At 36.4% G+C, this 13,512-nt stretch overlaps 1 protein-coding gene across 2 annotated transcripts in view; it reads left to right on the top strand.

Moving 5' to 3' along the window:
- LOC119694828 (tyrosine-protein phosphatase non-receptor type 61F) overlaps positions 1-13,512 on the top strand; it is a 44,098-nt gene that overhangs the window by 7,622 nt on the left and 22,964 nt on the right. The window lies entirely within an intron of this gene.

Here is a 13,512-nt window from a genome sequence, read left to right as displayed (position 1 = left end):
ATACCAAACATCCTTCCATTAAAAATAATAGTAAAATCTTACTTGAATAAATTTCCATCAGACCTATGCTATGTACCACCAGTGAATATGATTAGTGAATATAAAATGCGTCCATGGTAACGTAACATACCATGTATCTGGTTTAATGCCTCCCTCAAGGTCTTACAATAACATCAAACGAATATAGAGGTTGAGCTAGAAGACGACCATTTTCTGGACCATCGTTTTCTGGAAATGAAACCTTGAGCCATGTAACAATCTATCATGTCAAAATACATATTTATAAAAAAATATGTAAAGACTAACTAGCAACGTTGTGCGCCCGCCTAGCTCGCTCGCTTGCTAGCTAGTGGTGTGGCCTGCGCTTTAAATAACAGTACTTTGAGGTCGTTATTAAAGCGAAATTTTCAATAACTAGACAAAGATTATTATGTTCTCTCTATTAAACGAGTCAATGATTTATTACAAGAGTATAAAATATTAATGACATACATTACAGAAAATTATAATTATGATTCCCTCCTGCAGATTGCAGAAATTCCAATTGTCTTCTACATCTTAATTTATTTAGGGATAACAGTCAATGAAAAAAATAATCTACCATATTTTACCCGCTGGAAAGATAACATTGGTAGCGATTGTGAAAACACCAATCCTTATTTTTTACCACTGTTAAATCAAAAATAGCTTTGTAACTTCGATTCTTTCACTATTTTCATGCGATTTTCCTAAATTTCATTTTCCACTGGCAAATATACATAGTTAAACATTGCTGAAATTACACATCCCTTCATTGGCATTGTCTAAATCTAGCACCTAATTACATCCAGTTGTTTTGATCCGGTATATCCGGGTGCGGGTCACACAATGCGCCCGGAATACCCGGTCCGGATGAATGGCTCATCATCACTCGCATTGTTTTACCGCACACGGTATTCGGTTCAGCGAAGCGTTTTATTCGCGTCTGCGTGCTAAACGTTCGCACACTTTCGTTCTTATCGGGTGGTCGGATCATCATGCGAGTGCGATTTTTTTATGTCCGTGTGTCCGTTCGAGTAGAGGCAACGATATTCTAATACGAACTAAATGGAGTGTCAGTGCAAAAGAAACGTCTCGACTAATATCTTCACCCTACTTCTACCACTGAGATCTTATTTTGAATAAGTTCGGTTAGAAGATTATTTGTGACTTTATTTATTGGTACAATGGTTGTCATTATTTGAGTCGATTTTCTCTTCTCCATCGGTTAAGAAAAACCTACACTTGGCCCTCTGCTCTCGGCACGTCACTGTTTTTGCATGAGCGAAGCGTTTCAATCAATAAATTGACGTTATACGCTATCGGCATATGCAATCATATTTATTTTTTATTTATTTTCTGTGTATTGACTCGATAGTTTAAATGATTTTAGTGTACTCTTCTTCCTCTTGTCGATGGCAGTGAAATTAAATTGAACGCCAATACGGGTTTAGCTTTACTACCTATAGTGCTGCGATCCCACAATATCGCTTAGAAATCGCTTCGTTGGACTGAATAGTGAATTTTTCGCTGGAAAATGAATCCTGCAATCTCGTACATAATTTACATGAATTTAGGAATTCCACGCACAACCACAGTGACCTTTCATCAGATATTGAATTCCGTATCATACGTGCTACACTTGTTCATTACACAGAATGTGTTCCGGCGAGTGTCGCTAATTAAGGGTATTGTGGCATATTTATAGTTTTTATTAAATTTTGAATACATTTTAAATTACAGTAGTATTTTCTACGAGTATTTTGACGACCGAATGGCGTAGTGGTTAGTGACCCTGAATACTGAGCCGATGGTCCCGGGTTCGATTCCCGGCTGGGGCAGATATTTGTTTAAACACAGATATTTGTTCTCGGGTCTTGGATGTGCCCGTAAAATGGCAATAGGCCCGCCCCCTATTACATTGGGACTAACATAACACTCTGGCGAAAAGTGGGTGCAGCAATGCACCTCTGCCTACCCCGCATGGGAGTACATTAGTACAAGGCGTGAGTGTTTGTTTTGTTTTGTATTGTTAGTATTTTCTATCGTTTTAGCATATGTATTATATAGTTATAATCCGTGACGACTGCTTATCGTAGCCCAGCAGTAGACATTTGGCTGATAGTGATAAAACTTCGCCCCATAGCAAATAATGGAGAAAACTTTTTTATTCTTATGTTAGGTATATTTTTGTTAGTCGGAAACCTATACACGCACTAAATGGTTTTTTAACTTCAACGTTTGTATATGAAGCTGCGCGTATGAATAAGTTTTTTTTTGTCGAGTCCTTTCAAAACATAACAAAAATGTATACCTCTTCATCCCTATATATGTTATCACGTTATGTACGAGGAAATGAAGAAAACACGAACAATGTGGTTTAGATAGTTTCATCCTTATACATATAAATGTGCATTTATTTCCCTTTGTTCGCCGAGAGCCTCAATCCGTAGCCTGCGGCTGGTAATCCGATGCTCTTTGACCTTAGAAAATGAGTTTCCACCTGCACGACGTGGGTGTAACAAGACCTGGAATGTTCTGCTGTAAAATATACGCGCGAGCAATGAAAAAGTTCCAGTGAAATGAAATGAAAGCTCCAAATGAACTGCTAAACGGATAGATTAGCTTAATGACCAGACTGAAATGTTCAAGTACATTTAACTGAACATCAGAAAATTAGCAACTCAAAATGAAAACCTAAATATTGTGTTCAAATCTTAAATTAAATGTTTTTTAATAGTGGGCCCTGTGGTGTCAATATTTTGTGAGTAGAACTTATTAATTTCTCGCAAGTATAGGTACCTATTGTGCTTCGGCTGCAAGTAATATGTCGAGATTATATAAAAAGTGTACCTATTATTTAAATATTCACTGCCCGATGCACAAATTGGTAAAAATAGATTTTACTATATATTTTTTTCTATACCTATATTTTTCTAATAATTTTTAAAGCTATAATCTTATTCTTTCACCATACACAAAAAATCTTAGATACAAAAGTATCTGCGAATGTGTACCTATTGCTCTGTAGGTACCTCTCGAGTGATAAATAAATAAATAATAAATCTCATTGTGAATAGAGCCTAGCTAGGTTTCGTAACGATTTGTGGACGGTCTGTGATCCCGCCACCGATAGTCTGTGTAAAGAGTGTATAATTGAGTTTGCCGATCGTGTCGTCTGCGTCTTTCTCGGCATCGGTTCCGTAGGCTCTTGATATTCTGATGTAAATAGTTGAGGATACGGCATATCCCTCCCAATGTTGCGTTGCAATAACAGTCGGTTCACTAAAGTCTGTTCCAATCTCAGATACTAAGTGCCAATTTCACCATTCTCGGTTAGAGCATAACCAGGGAGTAGTGGTTAACTTTTGACACATCTGTCATGAATTTTATATGGAGATGACGTTTAATTTATAAATCAATCCCTCTCGGTTAGATAACCGAGAATGGAGAAATTGGCACTAAGTGTATATTGTCCCGCCAATAGGACGATACGTCACCTCATCGCGGGACAATATAGGTACTGTTGATGAACCGTTCAGAATCTGTCAATTCAGTATCTGAGATTAAAAAACATACTTTATATCTATTAGTATACCTATGCTATGTCACAAGAATAGAATCATCTCCATTGTCTTCAGTTTATTTACGTATATGTGGTCATTAATACTTATAATGTATGTATGTATATGATTTATATCACTTGCGAGTCACCTCAGACCCTACCCTTTCCGGGATCACAGTCGAGAACATGTGCATATATGCAATTTTGAATACTTCGAAAAGCCTCATAGTGTAAGATACTATGTACCATGACATGAAGCGTTTCATGTAGATAAGCACTGAATTCTTGTAAAGATTCCTTCCTAAGGTACGGCAAGCTGTAACCCACAGGATTCTACTCCGGGCTTCTACACACATTCCTTCGCCAAGTGCTGAGATGTTCCCCTTTGGAATCTCCGTTTTAATACTACCTCCGTTACACAGGGTGCTGCCAAAGTGGTGTGTGCGGATCCCAGTAGGTAGATACTAGACATTCTGAAATTCGTAAAAAAATCATTTTTATAGTAAAGAAAGAGTCACGTGACAAACAGAGATTCTATAGATAAGCTTTTTATTCGCCACATACTTTTACAATGAAGGAAAAAATCGTGAGGAAACCTGCACATCTACATAGATTCTAAATGTGTACCCTAAGTGCATTGTGCTCATTTTAAAACGATGGTAGGGCTCGCTCGCGACCTATCAAGTGAGTACAATTGTACAGCGAAAAACGGTCGGCTCGTTTGCGAGTCACCTCTGACTACCCCTTCAGAGATTACAGCCGTATATTACGTATGTATGGAGTATGGTATATTTGGTGCGGCGTTTAAGGAAAGTAGTATAGTGCTGTGCTGATACCTCCAATAATAGGTAGGTTAGTCGTGACGTGGTAAAATCAAGTGGATACAATCAGTTCCCTGAAACGGGTACCTGGATCAATATTACCCGGTATTTACATACGTTTAACTCGATCAGCCATACGTCCTCTGCCAATTACGGAGTCCTACCTACAATATGTTTATAATATGACCGTGTGGCTAGTTCCTCGTAAAGTATAGAGTAAAGCTGAGTGTGGAACTTCAGGTAGTTTAATAGATACCGACAACGCTAACTTAGCTACTGGTCTTAAATGTGAGTTTATTTTTCTTCAAATAAATTTTATTTGGATTTGGGTTTGATATCGACTCGTCGTAGATACACGTCACTATATTTATGGCGATAAGCCATAATTATACAGTTGTGGAATCGCGTATTAAACTGAATGCTTACATCAATTTTATATATTTGTCCAATAAACGAGTTTAACGACGTCGATAAACGGACCCGTGTAGCGGTCGTAGGCCTTATTTAGCAATTTTAAAAGAACCGTTTTTGTAAATTAAACCATAGAATATTATACATCTCTCAAACGTCTGTCAGTTAGTACAATTTTTTTATTTAAATTCACTTTTAAACACGTTTAGCGTTTGGTAAAAGTGACCCTTTAGGGTGACTTATACAAACTTATACTTAGGGTATTGTATCAAAAGTGGCCAAAGTCAGGCCACGTACACAGATACACTAGTCCAACTCAAAGCAGGCCTCTTTTCCAGTTAGGGGTTACAAATAGACGTCAATAATAAATCATATACTAATTGGTACTCCTATAATCCTTTCGTAGAAATGTAAATGTTTGTAACATAGGTATATTGAAATACAGGTATAGGTAACAATTTCGTAGAATGCTAAATGATACTATTTGCAAGGCCTAATGTGGATAGTTAGGTCACGACTATGATCAGTGTAGGGGTTGTGAGTAGAACTCGGATCGGAAGTCAGCTTTATGTAGGACATTTTTGTACTCACGACTCACCAAAGGTCTCATTTAACTTCAATAGTTGCGTAGTCAAGAATCGAATGGCAATACTTAATTAAAAGTTTATCTAAATATTTGTACCTAAGAGAACTCTTAGAGTCGTCGTCGTAAATTAATTAACTGAAGGTAATCCTATCCCGCTGGTGTCACCTTCTGGTCTTCGGCTGCAGATGGATTCTTAATTAAAAACTGTTTAGATAGTCGCCCGCTGTGATTTATTGCTTTCCACCAACAGAGAGAGTCTCTCCTCTTGTGAATCGATAGCCTGGTTCTGTTTTCTTCTTTGAAATAAAGTTAATACCTATTGTTAATACCTATATATTATGTTAATAATAAAAGAAATGAATATATATTATTACATACCACATACACATATGACACGATATTTCCCATGTGCGTAGGTACTGCGCGTGTCAAAAGGTTGATCATAATGTTCAACTTTTTGTTCATACATTTAGTTCCGTCCAGCCCAGCTGTCATTATCAGTGTGAAAAATAATAATTCCTGTACAAATTTCGGCACGCCCTGTTCCCATACAAATTAGTGCATTTGTGGCAGCATATGTCTGTGTTAGGTACATACCTACAAATGGAATAATATTAATTTATCATTCCAGAGACGAAGAAAGAGGCAAAATTTAAAATCACTTAAGTACATATTTTTAGTTATCAGACACGTTAGGTACATACTTATAAAGAATACTTCAGTATTTTTATCTTACAAAAGAGCTATGAAGAGAGGTTCTAGAGAGCGTTTCCACGGCAACGGCCACGGGTTGCGTCTGAGAACTTATTAAGTGCCGAAAAAAAACAACATTGATTTCGTTGAAATGGGAAAAATTTGGGCTTTTTCACTACTACCTACACGTATCTTTATCGATAACCTTGGTAAAGGCTCACGTATTTCTCTTTTGTCAAAATGTGCGATTTATTCCTTTTACATGTTTTTTTTTCTTCATATTTTAATAAAATACGCCTTTGAGGCAAGTAAGTATATTTATGTGGTACAACTTTTATATTTCTGCAATTTTCTGTATTAGTATTAGCTAGCAATTTTCTCTATCTTGTTTGCAATGAAAGTCTGCAGTAAAGTAAACAAATTAAGGCATCCTTTGAAAAAGAAATAATTTGTATTTACAGTGGAACCTTTCCAATGCCTATTCGTATTATACATTCAATAGTGTGTTTGTCCATGCTTTTCTAAACCACGATATTGACTCTATCTATGATGATAATGAGGAAAGAGATAGGTAATGTTACTAAGGAGAGGAGGGCAAGCTACCGTACTACCACCGCATATTAGCAATGAATAATTATTAAGCAGTATTGCTTATAGCATCTTATAGTAAGTGTAAAAATATTATATGGATCTGTCAATTTTTTGATAATCAAGCGGTGCGGTAGTTACGGCTGCGGGTGCACTGCATTTTTGTCACCGTAATGATATGACATATCGTCGCTGTTATTGCAAAATGCTCTGTATCATCGAAAATAGATTTCAGATTTGGAACTTTCAGTCGATTCTTGAAAGTTCAAAACCGTGTCGCAAACTTTTGCGCTACAAAATTGAAGTGCGCGCAGGTCCTTACCATTGTTAGTTACTAATGTGTCGATGGATGTAAATAAGGGCTTGAAAAATATAACTTAAAATGGAAGCAAGTCCCGTACCAGAAGCCTCTGCTATAACCCCAAGGACTTGCTCATTACAGTTCTCTTCATTTATTGCAATATCTATGCCAATTTAATGCATTAAGCTCTGAATTGGCTCTATAGAAAATCAAACTATATTGTTAACTTCCAATAATTTGTTTTCTTTGAAATCGTAGCGTTTCATATTCTTTATTCTTCTATCCTATTTTAGTTTATGAAGCGTATTTATTACTATGTACCTTGAGAAGCTGGAGCTAAGCGTATTCGTCTTTACAATTCAGTTAGGTATAGGTTTTACCAACTGATCTCGTTTGAATGTTGAATATAATATAATTATTATCCTAAAATAATATATATATTTTTTTCGCAATTCTGTAACACATTGAATACCATAGGAGTATCCGCACTTGCGGGGAAAAATACGCGCGAAATATTCGCTGTGCGGACAGGGCCTAAATAGAGCAGCCACTTTAAAGTAAAGTAAAGTAAAAATGTTTATTTCCTTTAAAATATACAAGAGATGGTGATGTACTGACCCCCACACTAGGCAATGCCTGTCCCGTGGAGGATAGAGATAAAAATAAACCCATTTAAATACGGCTTATTACAAGAACATAAAACTTTACACAAGTTTTATACATGTTGACATAGTATGTAGTAGCTTTCTCAAACATTGTTGATACTTGCACGAAAGGTTGGTTGTAAGACATGCTGGAACAGGCGCCGCCGTCAAAAACTGTGACGGGATGTTCAAAACTTTGGGAACTACCGCGCCTGGTTTCAGCACTTTATACGCGCACAAAAGAAGTTTCTTGTTTATTAAATATCTTAATTTCAAATATATTTTAACACGTTTCTTCAGAACCCATAATTCATATCGTAAGCAAAAAAAGGTTTACTTTTACTGCCTGGCAAATATTATTAGAAAACAGAAATGTAAAATTAGTAGTTGTTTTGTCCAGTTTTCAATTGATTTATATCCAAATTGTAGTTATTTTTTCATATTGTTTTTTACCGTTGATAAATATCAGACAGATAAAGAGACTTTGCATTTTTTTGGGAAAATCTAAGTATTTGAAAAGGTACGGTCAGCTGCATAAGTCTTTATACACTTCTGTACCTTGTCAAACTGACGAACCGTCAATATTTCAATGAATTGATAGGCGGTTTCAGATTGACAAGGTACAAAAGTGTATAGCTACTTATGCAGCTAACTGTACATCGTGTAGCCACTTATGAAGCTGACCGTACAAACTTAGATAAATAGCAAAGCTCCATAATATTCTCATTAATGTTTTATTTTATTTCTCTTTATAACTTTTCGCTTTGTAACTGTGTAACGTTCATGAAATGAGTAAACTTTCCTCTCTAGAGCTGTAATTAAACAAGCTTGTTTTTTTACACTGCGCTTCTGCTCGCGTCACAGAGAAATGTACAATATTTGATTTAACTTGTAATCCCAAAGGCTGAGCGTCTTTTTTTTGCTATCAGTGTTTCTGCCTGATGCAATATTTGTTTGTTTAAAATTTTATTCATATGCAAATTTTTGTTCATCAATTCGGCCCCTAGAGATTATTGTTTGTCACACTCTGCAATGCACTACAGGCCAGTGGGACTAGTAATATACAGAGTGTTGCAAAAGGACGTGAATTGTACTGAATATATATGGTTGATCAAACTCAAACTCAAACTCAAAATTTTTTATTCATCGTACAAATATAAAATTTTCTGATGAACGTCAATTTTTACAAATTACTCTCCGTTCGGATAAGGGGGGGCTCTTTCTGTCTAAGGAGAAGAACGGAGGCAAGAAACTCCTGAGCCATCTTTTCAAAAAAAGACTTAAAACTAGTTGGTATACAATACATATAAGCTTAATAATTATTATTATAATAATATGAGCAGAGCTAACTACTTATCACAGCCATGCATTAACGTCCTCTAAGTAATCATCAATTTTATAATAAGCTTTTTTACTGAGTTTCTCTTTAATGTAACACTTAAACTTATTCTCTGGCATTTGAGCAACTTCTGCTGGAAGCTTATTATAAAATCTAATACAGTACCCTAAAAACGATTTATTAACTTTCGCCAGACGCATCGCTGGAAAAGCCAGCTTATGCTTGTTCCTAGTATTAATGTCATGATTACTGCCAATTGTATCAAAAGTTGAAATATTCTTTCGTACATACATTAAATTGGAAAAAATGAACTGACATGGAACTGTAAGGATGTTAATTTCTTTAAATAGTTCTCTCAATGAATCCCTGGAACCAAGTTTGTATATAGAGCGGATGGCTCTTTTCTGTAATACAAATATAGTTTCAATATCAGCTGCTCTACCCCAAAGCAAAATGCCATACGATAATAAGCTGTGGAAATAACTAAAGTAAACTAATCTGGCGGTTTCAACGTCGGTCAGCTGTCTAATTTTCCGTACAGCAAAAGCTGCGGAGCTCAACCTTCCAGACAATTTTTCAATGTGAGGTCCCCACTGTAACTTTGAATCTATAGTCATCCCAAGAAAGACAGTATCATTAACTAGGTCCAATTTATTCCCATCTAGAATAATGTTAGTATCGCATTGTCTAACATTCGGCAGTGTAAATTTAATACATTTCGTTTTCTTAGAATTCAATAGAAGATTATTAACGGTAAACCAATCGTGTATGTCAGATAGAATTGAATTAATTTCATTAAAATTATTTTCTCTTCTTTTAACTTTAAAAAGCAAAGAAGTATCGTCAGCAAATAAAACTATATTAGTCAATTTTTCAACCATAAAAGGCAAGTCATTAATATAAATGAGGAATAAAAATGGTCCTAGAATAGATCCTTGAGGGACGCCTATTTTTACATGAGCCCCCTGTGATTTAGTATTGTTAATATCGACCCTTTGTTGTCTCTTGTCTAAATATGAAGATATCAAATCTAAAGCCTTTCCTCCTATTCCATAGTATCTAAGTTTCGAAATTAAAGTCTGATGGTCTACACAATCAAACGCCTTCGACAGATCACAGAAGACTCCAATAGCATCGTGATGGTCTTCCCAGGCGTCAAATATGTGCTTAATCAACGCAGTACCGGCATCGGCTGTTGATTTGCCTTTTGTAAAACCATACTGCTGGCTATGAAACAATCGAGCATCATTGAAATGCAAAAGCATCTGACTGAGTATGACCCTCTCAAATATTTTACTCAAAACTGGAAGAACCGAGACAGGCCTGAAATTTGCAGGGTCCTCCATATCCCCACTTTTGAACAGAGGTATAATTTTACTAAATTTCATAAGATCTGGGAACACACCTTCAGCGATACATTTATTAAAGATGTTAGCTAAAATTGGGGCGATTTTATTAATAATAGAAAGAACAAATTTAACTGACATTCCCCACAAGTCTTCAGTTTTCTTCATATTTAATGACTTAAATGTTTTTATAATAGTTAATGTATTAATATATCTGAATTTAAATTCCTTATCGGTTGAAGGTGCGTTCTCCTTCGTCAGGGTTTCAGCTGCTGCAGCCGAAGAATCCAGGTTACACGTAGTCTCTAAAGGAATGTTCGTAAAAAACTCTTCAAATCCATATTCAGTACAATTTATTGGAAATAAATTTAAATGATTAAAACAAATTTAATTAATTAAAAAGTGGTATAGTAAGCCGAAAGCACAGAGGGCGAATCATTTTAGTAATACTACTTTTGGAAATATCGCGAAAAAAAACAGACTCCATAGTAAAAGTTTTTTTTTTATGGTGTGCAAATATAGTTTATTGTATTGTATTATATTGTATAACTCCGGACCGCCAATTAACACGGATTCATGATATTCAACCGTTATCAGAAGTGAACTTTTATAATTAATACTAGTAGTTGAATCTGCTATGCGTATCTTGTTGAAAACTTTCAATATTCTTTCTGTTTCTGAGTTGTAAAACATAATTTCGATCTGGGGCGTACTTGATGCAGGGGATCTCCCTCGCAGTGCTGCCAGCGTCTTGGGAACCTTTGGATCGGGTGCGTCCTGGGGCGGGATATTTTAACTTTTTGACCTGACGAAGCATGTTTGCTGACTTATTTATTTAAGCTGAAGCTATGACTCTTCCTTACTAAAAAGTGGACGCGCGTAATAGTATCAAAATAGTGTAAAAAATACTATCAACTGAAAAATCTGCTCTAGATTTAAAAACAAAACTGTTATAAACGTTTTAAACAATATTATAAGATACGGTGCCGCATTTACAAAGACGTCGCATCGTGTCATTGCAATGAAGTGTATCACGTCGACGCCCCCGCCCCCAGGCGCCGCCCCCGTTCGTTAGCGCCCCCGCGCCCCCACTATAAACCGCTCATGTGAAATAAACCCACGCTGACATTAGTGCAATATAATTATTTATTAATATTGATAGATCTGAATATGCTTTTATTCATGCATTGCAGGTTTGTTGGCTAAATATATTCGAGAGCAATAAAACAGTTCAACCCACAAAATACCAACATCAATGGCATGAAATTTAATACAAAATTTGAATAGGTACTTTATTTTACGTTTCTACATACTTTATTTTACATGTTTGGGGTTTCTCTGATGGATCGTCAGAAATGAGGTTATCCGTCATATGACTAAGGTTACCTTCTGACATATGTAGCTGTCAAAATATGGAAGCTGAAGTGGCAGTGGCAGTGGGCAGGTCATGTCTGCCGAAGAACCGATAACCGTTGGGTTTTAGGTATAGTGGATGATTATTGGCTGATGATGATGATGATGGTTACGTTTCTATTTCGTTGGTAATATTATGATGCGCTGTTAAATGTAGGTACTTCAATATTGCAAACGGCGTAATTAAGCTAGCTAGCGTTTAATACCCCATTTACACTCTCGCCTCGGCCCTCGCCTCCTCGCTCGCCTCGTCACTCGTGCGGAGGCGCTAATGTAAACATCCACTTGCGTGTGACGCGAGTGGGTGTTTACACTCTCGTGCAGAGTTCAGTTGTCTTTGAGCTAGCAACAATGGAGGACGTCGAAGTTTTAGCCGCAACAATAAAGAATTTATGTATGATCACCGATTACTTCGCCGTTTATGGACCGATTTTGAAAATTCTTTTTTTTATGTATTGGGTTGAGATCCCATGTGGTCCCATTTTTTTCAAATTTTGATTCCACCTCCAAGGGTGGGTAAAGGGTTAAAAACAGGCTATGAATTTCCATTTTGGGTACCTATTAACCGATTGTAGTTAATGAAATTTAGAAAGTACATAGGTACTTACCTATGTTTTTAACATTAAAAAAAATATGATGGTGACCTTGAGCTGATCTGATGATGGAAACGGAAGGTAGTCAATGGAACTCCTCAACGGTAGGTACCTATATAGCAACTACTTCGTGTTTACTACTGACTAGTAGGACTTATAGGTATCATTGGCTTCTTAATTTTGATTGTCAATTATTGCAAATAAACTAAGTATAAATAAGTAATAAAATAAAATAATGATAAAAAAACGACTTCAAAAAACCACTAAAACGTAAGAAATAATTTAAGGTTTAGACATGGTTTAGACCTATTCTATGTGACAGTACTAATATATCTAAGCAGGTAAGTACTGCTTTTATTTCTTAAATTTTAGTGTTTTTTTATTATTATTATTTTATTGAAATATTTACTTAAATATGAAATTAAATGTTTCGTCTTGCGACCAATCCATTATACAACTGAGGAAAAAACACTACGTTATAATTATACGACGACGAACACAACCTGCGCGGCACGATGTAGAAGCCAGAATGAAGCGGACGCGAGAGTGTAAACACCCGCTCGCGTGCGACGCGAGCTCGACGCGAGCTCCTTTTACTCGTGCCCCAAAAACCGCTCCGGACGCGAGCGCCGCGAGTGGCGAGGCGAGCGAGGAGGCGAGCCACGAGCGTCTGTTCACACTCGCGCCTCGCCCCTCGCCTTGTCGCTCGCCTCGCCACTCGTGCGAGAGTGTAAATGGGGTATAAGAGTAATTTGGTGCTATGTGATAGTATGAAACTTTTTCATTGCTCGCGGATATAATATTGGTAGAAATGTTTTATATGGTAGATGGGTAACAAAGGCACCTTTGTGCGCGTTTAAATCAAAGTTGCACACTTTAAGAGCTTCTGCCACGGGACAAAGTTCGCTTCAAATTGAAAAAATTATTTCTATATCAATAGATAATATAATGAGTTTGTATTGGAAAGGTTTCTCACTTTGCTATCCTCGATGCAAGCCAACAATGGCATACGGTTATAGAGAGATTGCTCGAACCTTTTAGTGACACAATAAAACTTTAAAAAGCATTTCCCATTTTATTAAATTTTATTCAACAATAGAGGTACCTATAGCTACATCGCACACCTGAAGCAATGATTTTAAATTTTGTCTCCTGTTTTTAAGGTTAACATACGAAGGTAAATATAACTGGTGT

This window comes from Plutella xylostella, chromosome Z (assembly GCF_932276165.1).
Source record: "Plutella xylostella chromosome Z, ilPluXylo3.1, whole genome shotgun sequence".
Lineage (NCBI taxonomy): Eukaryota > Metazoa > Arthropoda > Insecta > Lepidoptera > Plutellidae > Plutella > Plutella xylostella.
The sequence above is the reverse complement of the archived record's forward strand: the minus strand, read 5'-3'. Positions and strand labels throughout refer to the sequence as shown.